The sequence below is a fragment of the Amblyraja radiata genome, chromosome 9 (assembly GCF_010909765.2).
Source record: "Amblyraja radiata isolate CabotCenter1 chromosome 9, sAmbRad1.1.pri, whole genome shotgun sequence".
Taxonomy (NCBI): Eukaryota; Metazoa; Chordata; class Chondrichthyes; order Rajiformes; family Rajidae; genus Amblyraja; species Amblyraja radiata.
This window is the reverse complement of record NC_045964.1, coordinates 49,729,705-49,746,429: the sequence shown is the minus strand read 5'-3', so window position 1 is coordinate 49,746,429 and position 16,725 is coordinate 49,729,705. Positions and strand designations below refer to the sequence as shown.

Sequence of the window (16,725 nt, the reverse complement as noted above, 5' to 3'; positions counted from 1 at the left end):
GGAAAGCTTGTAATTATTCAATGGTGTCTGAGACAACCTTGAGTATCTTAGATCACCATTGCAACTTCGGGCGGCACGGTGGCGCAGCGGTCTCCAGCGCCGGAGACCCCGGTTCAATCTTAACTAAGGGTGCTTCTCTTCATATTTTGTACATTCTCCCCGTGACCTGCATGGGTTTTCTCCAGGACCTCCGGTTTCCTCCCACAATCCAAAGATGTACACATTTGTAAGCTAATTGACTTGGTCCAATTGTAAATTCTCCCTAGTGTGTGTAGGATAGTGTTAGTGTGCGGGGATGCTGGTCAGCGCAGACTTGGTGAGCTGATTGCCTGTTTCTACGCTGCATCTCCAAACTAATCTAAAGTAAACTAAACACATCCAACAATGGGGAACCTACGTGCAATATCTGATACTCAACAAAGGTTTAAGAGGAATACACTGAATAATCAATCAACACATCACATGGGGAAAGGACATGCTAATTAGGAAATCGTGCACTTTAGGGTTGATTCTTTGAATGCTTGTCTGTACAGATGGAGGATTGAGGCTTCCATCAAGCACCATTAGGTTTTGGTTACCTGCACAAGGCTATGGAGCATGCAGTTAGGCCAGCCTAATTAGTTTTGTTTAGAGATAGTGTGGAAACAGCCCTTCGCCCCACCAAATCTGCACCAACCAGCGATCCCATCACACTAACACTATTCTACGCACACTAGGGACAATTTTACACGTACATCAAGCCAATTAACCTAAAAACCTGTACATCTGTGGAGTCTGGGAGGAAACCGAAGATCTCGGAGAAAACCCACGTGGTCATGGGGAGAATGTACAAATTCCGTACAGACAGCACCCGTAGTCGGGATCAAACCTGGGTCTCCGGTGCTGCAAGCGCTGTAAGGCAGCAACTCTACCACTGTGCCACTATGCCACTCTGCAAAGCAGATTCAATTGATAGGCCAAAGAGCCAGCTGAGCAGGATATGCACAAGAGCAAGCTGCTGCTGAGGGAGTAGAATGACTGTTGCAGGGGTGCTCCTTCCACCTGGGTTCTCTAATTCAACAAAACCCAACCGATTTGTAGGAAGGAACTGCAGATGCTGGTTCGAACCGAAGATAGACACAAAAAACCTGGAGTAACTCGGTGGGACAGGCAGCATCTTTGGGGAGAAGGAATGGGTGACGTTTCGGGTCGAGATCCTTCTTCTTCCGCTCCAAAAACCCAACCGATCAAGGATTAACCCTGGAAACAGAATAAATCAAAGTATGGCAGCCTCATAATGAAAGGAAACTGGAGTATTAATTTGATTAAATCCAGAACTGGTGGTTGGAGAGTTTGTCTTTTAAGCTTTTAACATTCCATCGCATCTTAACCATTACATTCAATGGTAATGGTTCAACATCTGGTTTTACATGGATTTTGGATAAATATTTAAAAAACAGAACTACAACTAATTGTTGCCTCACTTAGGACATTAGTTAATTTGTTCTGTAGGCAGCTCTTTCTCTTTGTGCACACTGGTACATGAGATGTTGTGGGCATAATGTTTCAGAATTATATTCTGTTCAGTAAAACTACCCACTCCCTGTATTATTTATTGATATTTTGCAACTTGCATTGCAAAAAGTTTGCCCACATTACAAATGTTCACGGTTTTTGAAACATCATTGTCAGAATGGTTTCCGAGGATTGAAACCAAAGGAAAATGAAAAGTATGATAAATAGAATCATGCGTTCTGCTTCATTCCATCGTGCAGAGGATTTTAATAAGATATTTTAAATCACTGACTCACTCTCGTGATTCAAGGTTCTAGCTGATGCCATTACGTGAAGTATTGCTGCAGATTCAAAGGCAGACGGAGGAAATGTTGTTTCTACTTGCCTTTAAATTTACTTGGCATTGCAGGGTATTGCTGTATTATGCGAATGACTTGAGTTTCAGATAGATTAGAGTCAGCGACTGGAATATTTTAAAGTAAAACTATTATTTCAGAACATTCACAGCCTTCAGGTTTTCCTGGTTGAGTGTAAAAAGCAATTTCACCCCAAGACACTGAAGGGAAGATTTTGGTTGTGGTCTCTTTTTAGGTTATTCTTGAGGTTCAGCAGCAGCTTTTCCCCCACAGCCATTCGGCTATTAAACACTATAACCTCAAATAAGCTCTGAACTACATAGTCTATAATTGTTATTATTGCACTATTATTGGGGGTTTTTTAGTGTACGTATGTGTGCGTAAATATATATATCTATCTATCTATCTATTATAATATAAAACTCTGTGTCCGGCTGGCTGTGTGGCCGGATGTGTTTCTGACTTGTGGCTGCCAGCCTTTGATTCGTTGCCACGCCAACGTCAGATGCAGAGACGCCCAGATTTTTTCCATTTCGGTAGAGATTTCACTTTTCATTCCAAGTATCCACTCCTGATTAAATTTTGTCGTGTTTATGTACACATTTTTAATAAAATCCTTCTCCCCCTCCCACCCCCCCCATCATCACATGTGTGGGAATAGAGAAAGAGGATTGGGGGTGATAGGGAATGCGGAACAGATGGACTGTCCCTACCTCTCCCCCTTCCACTCTCCCTCCCCACTATTTCCCCTCTCTCCCCGCACCACTCTCCCCCTCCCTACACACTCTTCCCCCTCCCTTCCCTAGCCAATCTCCCTCCTCCCCCCTCCCCCACACTTCTCTCCCCCTCCCCATCCCTCTCTCCCCGATCCCTGTCTCCCCCTCCCCATCCCTCTCTCATCCCCTTCTCCATCTCCCTCTCCTCACCCCTCTACCTCTCCTCCCCCTCCTCCTCCCACCCCCATCCCTCTCTCCCCCACCCCCGTTCCCTCTCCCCCTTCCCTCCCCCACCCCCTTCCCTCTCTCTCCTACCCCCCTTCCGTCCCCCACCCCCTTCCCTCTCTGCCCCACCCCCTTACCCCTTCCCACTCTTCCCCCTCTCCACACTCTTCCCCCTCTCCCCCACACCTCTCTCCACCTCCCCCACCCCTCTCTCATCCCCCTCTCCATCTCCCTCTCCTCACCCCTCTCCCTCTCCTCCCCCTCCTCCTCCCACCCCCATCCCTCCCTCCCCCACCCCCCTTCCCTCTCTCCCCCGTCCCCTTCCCCCTACCCCTCTGTCCCTCTTCCACCAATCCCCCTACCCCTCCCCATTTCCACTTCTCACCTCTTTACCCCACCCCTCTCCCTCTCCGTCCCCACCCCGCTCTCTCCCCCTCCCTCCACTCTCCCCCCACCCCTTCCCCTACGCCTTCCCCTACCCCTCTGTCCCTCTTCCTCCACCACCCCCCTACCCCTCTCCCCCCTCCCCCTCCCTCCCCACTCTTCCACTTCTCTCCCCCCCTCCCCCTCCCACTCTCCCTCCACTATTTCCCCTCTCTCTCCCCACCCCCCTCCCTCCACAATCTTCCCCCTCCCTCCCTCGACTGCTCCAGCAGAGCCTTAGCACTCCGCACAGCCCGTTCGGACAGGCCATTACTCTGTGGATACTCAGGGCTGCTGGTGTAGTGATGAAAGTTCCACCTGGCAGCGAAAGCCTTGAATTCGGCGCTAGTGAATTGCCAGCCGTTGTCGGTCTGCAAGCGTACAGGTGCACCGAAAGTGGCGAAGTGCCTGCGCAGCTTGCTGATGACCATCTCGGAGGTGATGGAGGGAAGTATGTCCACCTCGAACCAGTTGGAGTACGAGTCGACCAGGACGAGGAACTGCTTGCCCCGCCATTCGAATATGTCGGCAGCCAGCGATGTCCAGGGCATGGTAGGTGCCGGCTGCTGCAAAAGAGGCTGGCGCTGCTGGTGTGGGGCAAGGTTGTTGCAGGAGGGACAGGAGGACACTCTGTCCCTGATGTATTTGGCCATACCGGGCCAGTAAAATTGTCCTTGGGCATGAGAAATGGTAGCATCGACCCCGGGATGACCGCTGTGGGCAGCATTGAAGTATAGATCGTAGAGGGAGGCAGGGACCACGACCTTGTGGCCCTTGATGATGACACCGTCTTGGATCACCAGTTCATCACGGACTAGGAAGAAAGGGTGGGCACCCGACGGCAAAGTGGTGCGTCTGTCGGGCCACCTGCGCTTGATAACGGCTGCGAGCTGCTGCAATGCAGGGTCAGAGGCGGTGTGCTCGGTCAGGCACTGTAGCTGCTTGGTTGGGACAAAGTTGACGTTCAGTACCAGCAGGTCCTCCTGCTCGTAGGGGTGGCGGTCGCAGGAGGCTAGTGGGGCACGAGACAGGGTGTCAGCCACATGCATCTCAGTGCCCTTCTTGTAAACGATGTTGAAATCAAAACGCTGGAGCTGCAGCATCATGCGCTGAAGCCTTGCGGGGGCAATATGTATCGGTTTGTTGAGGATAGTCACTAATGGCTGGTGGTCCGTTTCGACTGTGAATTTGCTGCCGAAGAGGAAGTCTTTGAACTTGGAGCAGGCGAACGCCACCGTCAGAAGCTCTTTCTCGATGTGAGCATACTGTTGGTCCGAGAGGCATACGAGACCGGTAGCAGCGATCCATCGTTGTAGAGCTGCAGGCAGGCAGCACCTAGTCCAAAACGAGAGGCATCGCAGGTAACAACAATGGGACGGCGCAGGTCGAAGAATTTTAAGGTCGGGGTGTGGGTCAACATAGACTTCAGCCATTCAAAAGCCTGCTGGTGTTGTGGAAACCAGGACTAGGCAGTGTCCTTTTTTGTTAGCTGTCTCAGGGACGAGCTCAGTTCACTGAGATTTGGGATGAACTTCCCCAGGTAGTTGACCATGCCCAGGAATCGCTGCAAACCGAGGACGTCGGCGGGGGCTGACATCTGGGAGATTGCATTTGTCTTTTGCGGGTCGGGCTTCAGACCGTTAGAAGTGAAGATATGCCCGACGTAAGGCACTTCGGATATGCGGAACCTGCATTCTTTTTCGTTCAGTTTCAAATTGATCTGTCGGGCCCGGTCCAGGACCCGGCGGAGGTTCTTGTCATGTTCGGCGGTATTCTTCCCGTAGACTAGGATATCATCCACGATGATGGCACACGGCATGCCAGCGAACAGCTGTTCCATGGACCGCTGAAACACCTCGCTGGCGGAGCTAATACCAAATGGCATCCGTAAGAACTTGAATCTGCCCTATGGAGTGGCAAACGTTGTCAGGTCGGAGGAGCGTTTGTCGAGAGGTATTTGCCAGAAAGAGCTCTTGGCATCAAGGACAGAGAAGACCGTGGCCTGGTCGACTTGAGCTGCAACGTCTTCCACGGTTCTCATGGGGTAGTGTGGTCGCCTTATCGCGAGGTTCAGGCCCTTCGGATTGATACACGTATCTCGTTCTTGTCCTTCTTCAGGGTGGCGACCATGGTGGAGACCCAGGGTGGGTTCGCTAACCGCTTCCAGCACTCCCATCGCGAACATGCTTTTCAGCATACTCAACTTTATCCTTCATAGCGAGGGATACTCTGTGTGGTGCATGGACCACAGGCACCACGTTCGGGTCGGTGGCGATTTTGTAAACGAGAGGTAGCTTGCCCAGCTCATTGTCGAACAGGTCCGGGTACTCAGACATCGGATCCAGCAACACCTGCACTTCGTTGACGGTGCGGTTGAAGGACACCAGTCCTAGGTCCTGGCATGCCTGGTTTCCCAACAGAGTCACACAGTCATAGTCGGGAACATAGAACAGGAGGGGCCGCGATAACTTCTGCAGCACACAATTGAAAGTGGCTTTCCCCACGGGTTTCAGCACCTCACCCCCATAAGCATGTAAAGTCGAACGGTCTGCAGTCAGCAGCTCATTAAGTCTAATCTTCTTGAACAGGCTTGTTGACATAACATTGACCTTTGCCCCAGTATCGAGCTTAGACTAGAAAGAATGATTGTTGACAGTAACGAGGACCGATGGATCAGGGAGTAGAACAGGTGCGTGTAGAAGTGTGAATACACTAGCATCTCCTTGAGAACTAATTGGCTCAGAGTCGTGGGCAGTGTCGAGAGAGGACTGGGAACCAAACTCGTTATCGACTTGTACCAGTTTGTTTAATACTTGTCTAGAAGCTGGGGGAAGTTTCCCACGGGACCGGCAGGCAGCAGAGAAATGGTTAAATTTCTTGCAGAAATTGCAGGATTTTCCGTAAGCCGGGCACTGCGACTGCATAGAATGCACATAATTACAATTGGGGCACTTCTTAACAACGTGAGCGCCGGGGTGGGGTAGCTCGACCGCGGCACAGGTCTATTGTAGTCTATTTTGGGACGCGGTCTGTTGAAAACCGTTAGATTGATAGCTCGGCTATCGGACTCCCGCTGTACGAACTGCGGGTCAACAACTTCGGCCAACCTGGATGCGTGCATGGCCTCGGTCAGAGTAAGATCTGGCATTCTCAGTAGCTCCGAACGCAACTTCTGATCCATCATCCCCGTTACTAAAATGTCCCTAGTAAGCTGGTCAGTCATATTTTCAAATCGGCACCTCTGGGCGAGATAGCGCAGATCAGCAATAAAACACTCAACTGGCTCATCAGGCTGTTGTTTCCGCGTAAAGAACTTGGCTCGCTCTAAAATGCGGTTAGAGGGCAAGTCACAAATTTCAGCAAACTTCCGTAGCAAACATACCGGATCGTTGGCAGACTCCGCAGGTACTAGGACCAGATCGTTGTCATCCTGGACCGCGGGATTGTAGGCAAAAGCAAGTGCTCTCCTCATGGCATCAGGGCCGGCAAGGTTCAACAGGAGAGATGCTTTGACAGCGTCGGGATCGTTACGGTGAACGATATTCATGTAGTGTGTGAAATTCAACTCAAAAGTCGCCCAGCGCTCCGCTATGTCGGCATCAAAGACAAGGAGCGAGGGCTTGCGGCACGAGGAGGCCATAGTGGTAGAGGGGTGCGAGAAAGAACTCCGATAAAGCAACACTTATAAAGAAATAAAACCCGATGAACAGGACACGTGCGTTTTAACTATCTGACACCATGTAAAGATGTTAAGTCTGACACACTTGTAACTTTACTTATTGTTTAATGATCACTCAGGTTAAACACATTCCAGCACTGACTACTATAACCGTGCTGGAACCAAGAGAGGGAGGGAGAGATAGAGAGAGTTATTATACTTGATAACTAAGGAGTGGTTAGTGGTACTGAGGTAGCTATATTATTGGTTGCATGCATGGACCATCTACAAGACTGATTCCTGGGATGTCAGGACTTTCATATGAAGAAAGACTGGATAGACTCGGCTTGTACTCGCTAGAATTTAGAAGATTGAGGGGGGATCTTATAGAAATTTACAAAATTCTTAAGGGGTTGGACAGGCTAGATGCAGGAAGATTGTTCCCGATGTTGGGGAAGTCCAGAACAAGGGGTCACAGTTTAAGGATAAGGAGGAAATCTTTTAGGACCGAGATGAGAAAAACATTTTTCACACTGGAATTCTCTGCCACAGAAGGTAGTTGAGGCCAGTTCATTGGCTATATTTAAGAGGGAGTTAGATGTGGCCCTTGTGGCTAAAGGGATCAGGGGGTATGGAGAGAAGGCAGGTACAGGATACTGAGTTGGATGATCAGCCATGATCATATTGAATGGCGGTGCAGGCTCGAAGGGCCGAATGGCCTACTCCTGCACCTAATTTCTATGTTTCTATGTTTCCCTCTCCTCACCCCTCTCCCTCTCCTCCCCATCCTCCTCCCACCCATCCCTCTATCCCCCACCCCCTTCCCTCTCCACCCCACCCCTTCCCTCTTTCCCCCCGCCCCGTTCCCCCTACCCCTCTGTCCATCTTCCACCACTCCCCCTACCCCTCCCTCCCCACTCTTCCACTTCTCTCCCCTTACCCCACCCATCTCCATCCCCACCCTTCCCTCTCCCCCTCCCCTCTCTCCCCCCACCCCTTCCCCCTACCCCTCTGACCCTCTTCCACCACTCCCCCTACCCCTCTCCCCCTCCCTCCCCACTTCCACTCCTCCATCCACACTCTACCCCCTCTCTCCCCCCCCCATCTCATTCCTCCCCTCCCTCCTTCCTCCCCCACAACTCTCTCCCCTTTCCCCACTTTCCTCCCCTCCCCACCGCTCTCTCCTCCTCCCTCTTCATCTCCCTCTCCTCACCCCTCTCTCTCTCCCCCCCCCTGCTCCCACCCCATCCCTCTCTCCCCCACCCCCTTCCCTCTCTCCCCCCCACCCCCCTCCATCTCTCCCCCTGCCCCCTACCCCTGTCCCTCTTCCACCACCCCCCCTACCCCTCACCCCCTCCCCCACCACTCTTCCCCTTCTCACCCCCTTACCCCACCCCTCTCCCTCCCCCACCTCTCTCTCCCCCCCTCCCTTCCCCCTCGCTTCCCTCTCTCCCCCACCCCTTCCCCTACCCCTCTGTCCCTCTTCCACCACTCCCTCTACCCCTCTCCCCCTCCCTCTCTCCCACTTCCACCACTCCCCCCTACACCTCTCCCCCTCCCTCCCCATTCTTCCACTTATCTCCCCCCACCCCCCATCCCCCACCACTCCCCATCTCCCTCCCCCCACCCCTCTCGCTCCCCCCCCTCCCTTCCCTCTCCCTCCCCACTCTTCCCCCTCTCTCCGCTCTCCCCCTCCCTCCACACTCTCCCCCCTCTCACCCCCCTCTCCCCCTACCCCTCTCCCCTCCCTCCACACTCGTCCCCCTCTCCCTCCTCCCTCCCCTCCTTCCTCCCCTCCCTCTCTCCTCTCACCTCCTCCCCCACCCTCTTTCCCCCCCTCCCCCCACCCTCTCTCACCCCCTCCCGCACCCCTCTCTCCTCCTCCCTTTCCCCCCTCTCACCCCTCTCCCTCTCTCCTCACCCCTCTCCCTCCTCCCCTCCCACGCCACCCCTCTCTCCCCCCACCTCTCCCCCTACCCATCTCTGCCTCTTCCACCACTCCCCCTACCCCTCTGCCCCTCTTCCGCACTCTTATCCTCCCCCTTCCCTCACCACTATTCCCCCTCTCTCCCCCTACCCCTCTCCCCCTCCCATCCCACTCTTCCCCTGCCCCCCTACCACTCTCCCCCTCCCTCCAGACTCTTCCCCCTCTCCCTCCTCCTTCCCCTCCCTCCTCCCTCCTCCTCCTTCTCTCCCCTTCCCCCACTCCTCTCTCCCCCCTCCCCAATGTGTGTGTGTGTGTGTGTGTGTGTGTGTGTGTGTGTGTGTGTGTGTGTGTGTGTGTGTGTGTGTGTGTGTGTGTGTGTGTGTGTGTGTGTGTGTGTGTGTATTTGTGAGTATGTGTATATATACACACACTGATCTTTTTTTAATCTTGTTATTATATTGTTTACAGTGTACTATGTTTACATTCTGTTGTGCTGCTTGCAGTAAGAATTTCAGTGTTCTATCTGGGACATATGACAATAAAACACTCTTGACTCTTAACAATTTGTGTCAGGAGTGAAATGCCTGAGGATTTGGCTGCTTGCCTGGGCATAGCCATCAACGTTGGGGCAAGTGACCCTTGATAATCGCCCTTGTGTCGACCCCCCATCAGTGAGTGCAAACACATGATCAATTGGGGTGGAATTTCCTCTCCTCCAGTTCTAAACACACGTATGTTTAAAATAATAGTTCAGCCACCTTTTGTCACTGCCTTGGCGTTCATTGAAGATTCATGAATGGAGCAGGCCTGGTGTCCGCTGAACGTATCGGTGACAAATTTTGGGGGACATAATCTGGGGGACCTGGAGCAGACATTAACACTGTGCGTTAATATTTAAGGCATCTAATACCTCATCTAAGCACCTTGTCTGGATTGCTTGAAAAGTAGGGACCCATGACTGTCACATGTTGATTCAGTTTAGATCCGCCTTTCTCTCTGATGGAAGGTCATCATCTGAAATATTAACGCTGTTTAATACTTCCTCCATAGTTCCTAGCCAACCTGCTGAGACATGGATTCTGCCCACAAAATCCAAACCAACCGTCAAATATCTATGTTTCTCTTGTTAGTTCGACAATGTTAGCCCATTAACCTCCTCACTTGCGCATCTTTAAGTTGTGAGAGGAAATCAGAGCATCCAGCGGAAACCCACACAGTCACAGGGGCAATGTGTGACTGCCCACACAAATAGCACAAAGGGCAAGATTGAGAGCAGATTCCCAGAGCTGTCAGGCAACAGTTTACCAGCCGCTGCCTCCAACATCTTGAGTTTTTATTCCACTTCTAAACAGATATCCTTGCATAATAATCAGCTTATCGCACCTCTGGTTCATTGCCAGCTATCTTACGTCTGAGTCCTTAATTCTATTAAAGCTCAGAGTAGGGCTGCTGTTTTGTATTTTGTATTCACTGTCTTCCTTACTTATGTCATTCTTAGATGTGGAAGGCAGGGCGGATTAGGTCTAAGACGTGGAGATTCTCAGCAATGACCTTTGATTGATCTAATGCAAAATGTTTCAATCTTTTTGTTGGTTAGTTTTCAAGCTCTCATCACGAGAAAGGAAAATATAATGAATGCCAGCTAAGGCTGGATTTCAATCTCACATCTTGTTTACAAATATCAGAACATAGCTACTAGCAATTTCGCTTCATTTTAATAACTTCTGGCATGATCATAAAAGCATGGTTTAAGGGCTGATTCAAAATCTGGGAAGGTAAACAATTTGATTTAATGTTGAACAGGAACATATGCTGAGATAAGAACTATTTCAATCAAACTAAACTTTGAAATATTGTAAAGTCATTACATACTGCAATGCTGGAAATCTGAATAAAAAGTATAGAAAATGGTGCAGATACAATGTACCATCAGGTAACCATGGAGGTGGGGCACATGAAAATTGTTCAAATGAATACTCTACATCACATATTAGTGTACCGTGCAAAAACCTTGAAATCAATTGCCAAACTATATTTTATCGCCTTCTGAATTCAAGGAGAACTCTTTAAGCTTTTCAGTTTGTGATTTAATGTCATTGAGGAACCAATGTTAAATCCTCTGAAGAATGTTACGATTTTCACCATGTTTTGAGAGGTGGGGAACAATCCTCCCCATGTTTTGTGACCTAGCCACTACAGTCAGTCCCAGGTCGGCTGTGGCACCCAGGTCGGCTGGCAGATCTGGTTGTAGCGTCCAGGTCGCCTGCGTGCCCCGGGACTGGATGCAGTTCCCAGGTCGCCTGCGTGCCCCGGGACTGGTTGCAGTTCCCAGGTCGCATGCGTGTCCCGGGACTGGTTGCAGTTCCCAGGTCGCAAAAACTAACTGAAAAAAAATACGCCTGCGGGCCGGATGATTTTGGGTTACAGGCCAGATCTAGCCCATGGGCTGAAGGTTGTCGACCCCTGTCCTAAATGTTAGGCCTCAATGTGTCCCCCCCATGTTTTAAAAGCGATTTCCGCCTATGCTGGGAGACAACAGGGGAACAAAATCGCATCGAACCCGGGGTGCAAATTACTGTTTTTTTTTGTTTTTGAAAAAAATGTAGGAGATTGTTGAATCTGAGACAGGATCTCCACCACTGAACCTAAAGTGCTGCTTTAATTAGTTTTAGATGAGTATCAATGAGTTGAAAAGAAAGCCACTTATATTGCTACTTATATCAAAAAAAGCAAAATAATATTGGTACAGACAAACTTTCTATGCCATTTTGTTTTAATCTATTGCTAGCCCTAACTTTCTTTCACTGGTCATACCCACACCACTTTAGTTTTAGATTTTAGTTTTTGAGATACAGTGCGGAAACAGGACCTTCGGCTCAATGAGACTGCACCGACAAGCGATCCCCGCACATTAACACTATCCTAAACACACTAGGGACAATTTACACATACACCATGCCAATTAACCTACATACCTGTACGTCTTTGGAGTGTGGGACGAAACTGAAGATCTCGGAGAAAAACTACGCAGTCATGGGGAGAATAGTTTAATTGTTTACTGTATATCGTGTTGTTACATGTGAGCATGTATACATTCTTGGCTAATAAATTTTATTCAATTTAATTCAATTCAAACATACAAACTCCGTACAGACAGCATCCGTATTTGAGATCGAACCCGGGTCTCCGGCGCTGCAAGCGCTGTAAGGCAGCAACTCTACTGCTGCGCCACCTTACTGATTTTAATTTAAAGGGATATATTGTTTGTAAACTATATTTCACCATTATATTGTTTAAGAAGGAACTGCAGATGCTGGGAAATCGAAGATACACAAAAATGCTGGAGAAGCTCAGCGGGTGCAGCAGCATCTATGGAGCGAAGGAAATAGGCAACGTTTCGGGCCGAAACCCTTCTTCAGACAGCATCCGTATTTGAGATCGATCACCATTATATGTTAGACGCAGTTTGTATAATCTCCAGTGTATATATATTATTACATTAAATATCCTGATGCATAAGAAGTCAATTCACATCAGAGAATTCTCTATTTATTTTAAATTACAATAGGAAGCACAGAGTCCTATGTCTGGTGCCAAAGGAAAGATACTATTTTGATTGTCTTTCAGGTAAGGATAAAGTAATTACACAATCCTCCGATGACAGCCTTTTCCATTCACTGTCGAGCCTGCTAGTCTTGGTAGCTGGGTAATTAGGATAGTTTGGTGAAAGGATGAAAAACAGGCGCTAAATGGATGCTGTCTATATTATGCACATAATTTGGGGCCTAATTGCTGATTATCACTTGAATTTGCTAAAGGAAACACATTGAGTTTTAACACTTAATTAACAAGTGCTAATTAAGCAAATTTCTTGGAGTGGCATATGTGGGGTCCACAATTTGAATTCCATCCATTTAATTTGTGGAGTGCACCAATGGAAATCTCTGGTTTACCCATGGATATAACATTTAGTTTAGGATTAGTTTAGATCAGAGTTACAGCATTGAAACAGGCCTGCAGCAGCTTGTCTGAATAATTAGATAGTTATATTAAAATTATGTAATAATTAGATAGATAATGGTGGTTCCATATCTGATGTCTCCTACACACCATGCAGCAAATTATGATTTGGAAGCAGCACTAGATATTCCATTGAAAGGCTGCATATCAGCATAGATGACTCTTGTTGGCTCCACCCTTGTTGATGCATCTGGAATTTCTCACTGGAATTAATTTGCGGGGTTCAAAATGGGATTAAGATACGATAGGATGAGCAACTGAGTGAATTGCATCATTTGCCATATTTATATTATCTACTGGACTAAGTGGGACCCGTTGGGTCCCAGTCACATGGGAGGCCTGGGCCACCAACGCAACCTATTCCCCAACACAATATTCCACCACTCACCCGTTCCCCCACGCAACCCGTTCCCCCAATGCAATATTCCACCACTCACCCATAGCCCCTAACTGCGCAGGCACGGCTCATTTACCCTCATCCCCAAGCACTCCCTCCCCCTCTTCAAGTGTGGGAGAGGAGGGGGGGGGGGGGGGAAATGGGGTGTGTGGCGGGGGGTGTGTGGGGTGGGAGGGGAGGAGGGATGTGTGTGGACGGGGGGATGTAGGAGGGGGGGAGAGGGTGGTGTGGGAGAGGGGAGTGTGTGGTGGGGGGGTGTGTGGTGGGGGGGGAATTGGGTATGTGTGCGGAACGTGTGTGGGAGGGGGAGGAGGGATGTGGGGGTGTGGCGGGTGTGGGGGAGGGTGTGTGTGTGTGTGGGAGAGGGGTGTGTGTGGGCGGGGTGTGCGTGGGGGGGGTGTGGGCGGGGGTGTGTGTGGGGAGGGTGGGTTGTGGAGGGGGAGCGGTGTGCGGGCAGAGGGATTGTGGGGAGAGGTGTGTGTGAGTGGGGGAGGGGTGTGTGGGGGCGGACGTGGGTTTTGGGGGCGGGGGTGTTGTGGGGGCGGGGTATGTATGTGGGTGGGGTGTGTGTGTGGGTGGGTTGTGGGGGTGGAGGGTTGTGCGGGGAGGGGGGTTGTGGGGGGGAGAGGTGTGTGAGCTGGAGGAGGGGTGTTTGGGGGAGGGCAGGTTGTGGGGGAGAGGGGGTGTTGTGGGGGCGGGGGTAGGGGGGTTGTGGGGTTGTGGGGGATGGGGGGGTTGTGGGGGTGGGGTGTGTGTGGGGGTAGGGGGGTTGTGGCGGATGGGGGGGTTGTGGGGGCGGGGTGTGTGTGGGGCCAGGAGGATATATGGGCAGGGGGCTTGTGGGGGGATGGGTATATGGGCGGTGGGCGGTGGTTGTGTGTGGGGATAGAGGTGTTGGGCCGGGGGTAGTTGTGGGGGGAGAGGGGTTTGTGGGGGGAGAGGGGTGCGTGGGCGGGGGAGAGTGAGCTTGGAGAAAAGACGGGGAAAAGCCATGGGATAGAGGGGGACATCACGGTGGAGGGTGAGGAGCCAGCGAAGGGGACCAGAGGGGTAGTGGCTGGAACTGGCGGTGCGATGTGGACTCACCAGGATTAGAGTCTCCGCTTTCCGTTTGGCGACATCTCCGACGCTGGGCTGGGTCTCCCATGCTGGGCTGGGTCGGGTCTCGTCTCCGAGGCTGGGCTGCTGCTTGGGGCGGGGCTGCTTGGGGCAGGGCTGCTGCTTGGGGCGGGGCTGCTTCTTGGGGCGGGGCTGCTTGGGGCGGGGTTGCTTGGGGCGGGGCTGCTTGGGGCGGGGCTGCTTGGGGCGGGGCTGCTTGGGGCTGGGCTGCTTGGGGCGGGGCTGCTTGGGGCTGGGCTGCTTGGGGCGGGGCTGCTTGGGGCGGGGCTGCTTGGGGCGGGGCGGGGTTGGGCTGCTTGGGGCTGGGCTGGATTGCTTCTGGCCTCTCCGAAAGTCCGGTTGGAAACCTCCACCGGCCACCCTCAGCTCTAGTAAAGACGCGATGGTGCAGGAAGGGGCGGACATCCTGGGGAGTGACAGGGGAAGAGACTAATCCACACGGCGCTGACTGGCAGGAGAAGAGATCGATCTGCGCATGCGCATTTGTAAGATTTTTAAAGCTCGCTAACATTTACGACATTTACGACATTCAAACGATCGGATCGAAACTTGGTGGACGGTGAGTGAACTGGTGAAAAATCGTAGCGCTATCGTGAACCGTTTTTGTGCAAATAGAAAGACCGCGCAATCGGAAGATAAGAAGATTGGGGTTTTAGTTATGTATAGATAGATGGCACATCAGTGCTTTTAAATGTTGAGCATTGACTGAACCAAACAAGGATATAATCTTATTATGTTATTTCAACCAATATGTTGGAGTAGTTGTGACTTTTCCTACCAGTTTCCTACCACACTTTCGTGTCTTGACCTATTCCTTTTCTCCCGCTGAGTTACTCCAGCTTTTTGTGTCTGCCTTCAGTTTAACCAGCATCAGCTATTCCTCCTTACACAGGTTTGTAGGCTAAATGGTTTAGTAAAAATTGTAAATAGTCCCCTGTGTGTAGGATAGTGTTAGTGAATGGGGATCGCTGGTCAGCATGGACTCGGTGAGCCGAATGGCATGTTTCCGCGCTATATCTCTAAACAAAACTAAACTCAAATTTAAGAAGGTTGCAAAGAAAAACCTGGGATTTCTGAGGGATAAGATATACATGTATTTGGAATGATAGTCAGCATCGTTTTATATTAATTAATCTTTGTACCATCCCTTGTGGGAGATCATGTCTCATGAATTTGAAAATGGCATCCAAGGTAGATAGGGTTGGCGAAGAAGACTTTTGATACATTGGTCATCCTCAGACAGGGAATTGAGTATAAAAGTTAGGACATTATGTTACAGTTGTACAAGAAATTAGAAGGCTGCACTTGGAGTACTGTGTTCAGTTGTGGTCACCCTGATATAGGAAGTATGCCATTAAGCTGGAAAGAGTACGAGGATGTTGCCATGACTCCAAAGCTTAAGCTATGGGGAGAGGTCGGGCAGTCTAGGACTTTATTCTTTAGAGCGCAGAAAGCTAATGGGTGATTGTAGATTAGTATGTCTTTACTATATATATATATATCACCACACAGATTATGCATGCATGCTACATATTCCTTATGAAGTCCAGTCTAGATCTTCATCCCTCCCTGGGCACACCGGTCCTGTAGCCAGTGCGTCACTCTGTCTCTTTAGATTTGATGCAGACCATGGAGATGAAAGCATGTCGTGTTCCCTCTGCTTGTACTGCAATAAAGATTATGAGTTATAACCTCTATGTGTGGGTCTGATCATTCAACATGGTATCAGGGATCATGGACCCCTAACTTGCCTAGTTGGTTTCAGTTTATTTTAGCTAGGTGAGCCTGGTTGGTCTATATCAGTTCTTTAAAACTCATCGTCAGCCGATGCAAATTTCGAAATCTATGTGATAGTCTTATATGTGACAGACTGGTTTATGGTATTCTCAATGACAAGGTGCGTGATGAACTTATACGTGATACAGATCTCTGGAAAGGGCTGAGAATTGCTGTCGTGTTGCAGAAATGACAGATTCTCACACTAAATCTTTGGGGTCGGGTCCCCACTCTGCATATGATGCTTTTTGAAGATGGCGCCTGCCTGTGGCGACATTTTGCCAGCAGCTCAACAACAGAGAATTAATTATAGTTTCACTCAACTCACCTGGATCAGAGAAACGGCAGAAATCAGCAAAGATCTTATAGCAGAGCAAGATAGACCACTCCTCCGAAATCCAATGGACTGACATGTAGTACGTAACGGAACGTCACGGCCACCATTTCTTTAAGCGTAAGGGAGGGAGGAGAGAGATCGAGCGAAGAGAGGGAGAGAGAGATTCGAGAGAAGAGAGGGAGAGAGAGATTGAGAGAAGAGAGGGAGAGAGGGATCGAGAGAAGAGAGGGGAGAGAGGGATCGAGAGAAGGGAGAGGGATCGAGAGGGGAGAGGGAG

The 16,725-nt window shown here is 50.3% G+C and overlaps 1 long non-coding RNA gene across 1 annotated transcript in view; it reads left to right on the top strand.

Moving 5' to 3' along the window:
- Positions 1–6,943: 6,943 nt before the first annotated feature.
- LOC116977348 overlaps positions 6,944–16,725 on the top strand; it is a 13,462-nt gene continuing 3,680 nt past the window's right edge. The window contains exons 1-2 of the long non-coding RNA XR_004413201.1: positions 6,944–6,954; positions 13,640–13,644. This is a non-coding gene — a long non-coding RNA (uncharacterized LOC116977348). The remainder of the gene's footprint in view (positions 6,955–13,639; positions 13,645–16,725) is intronic.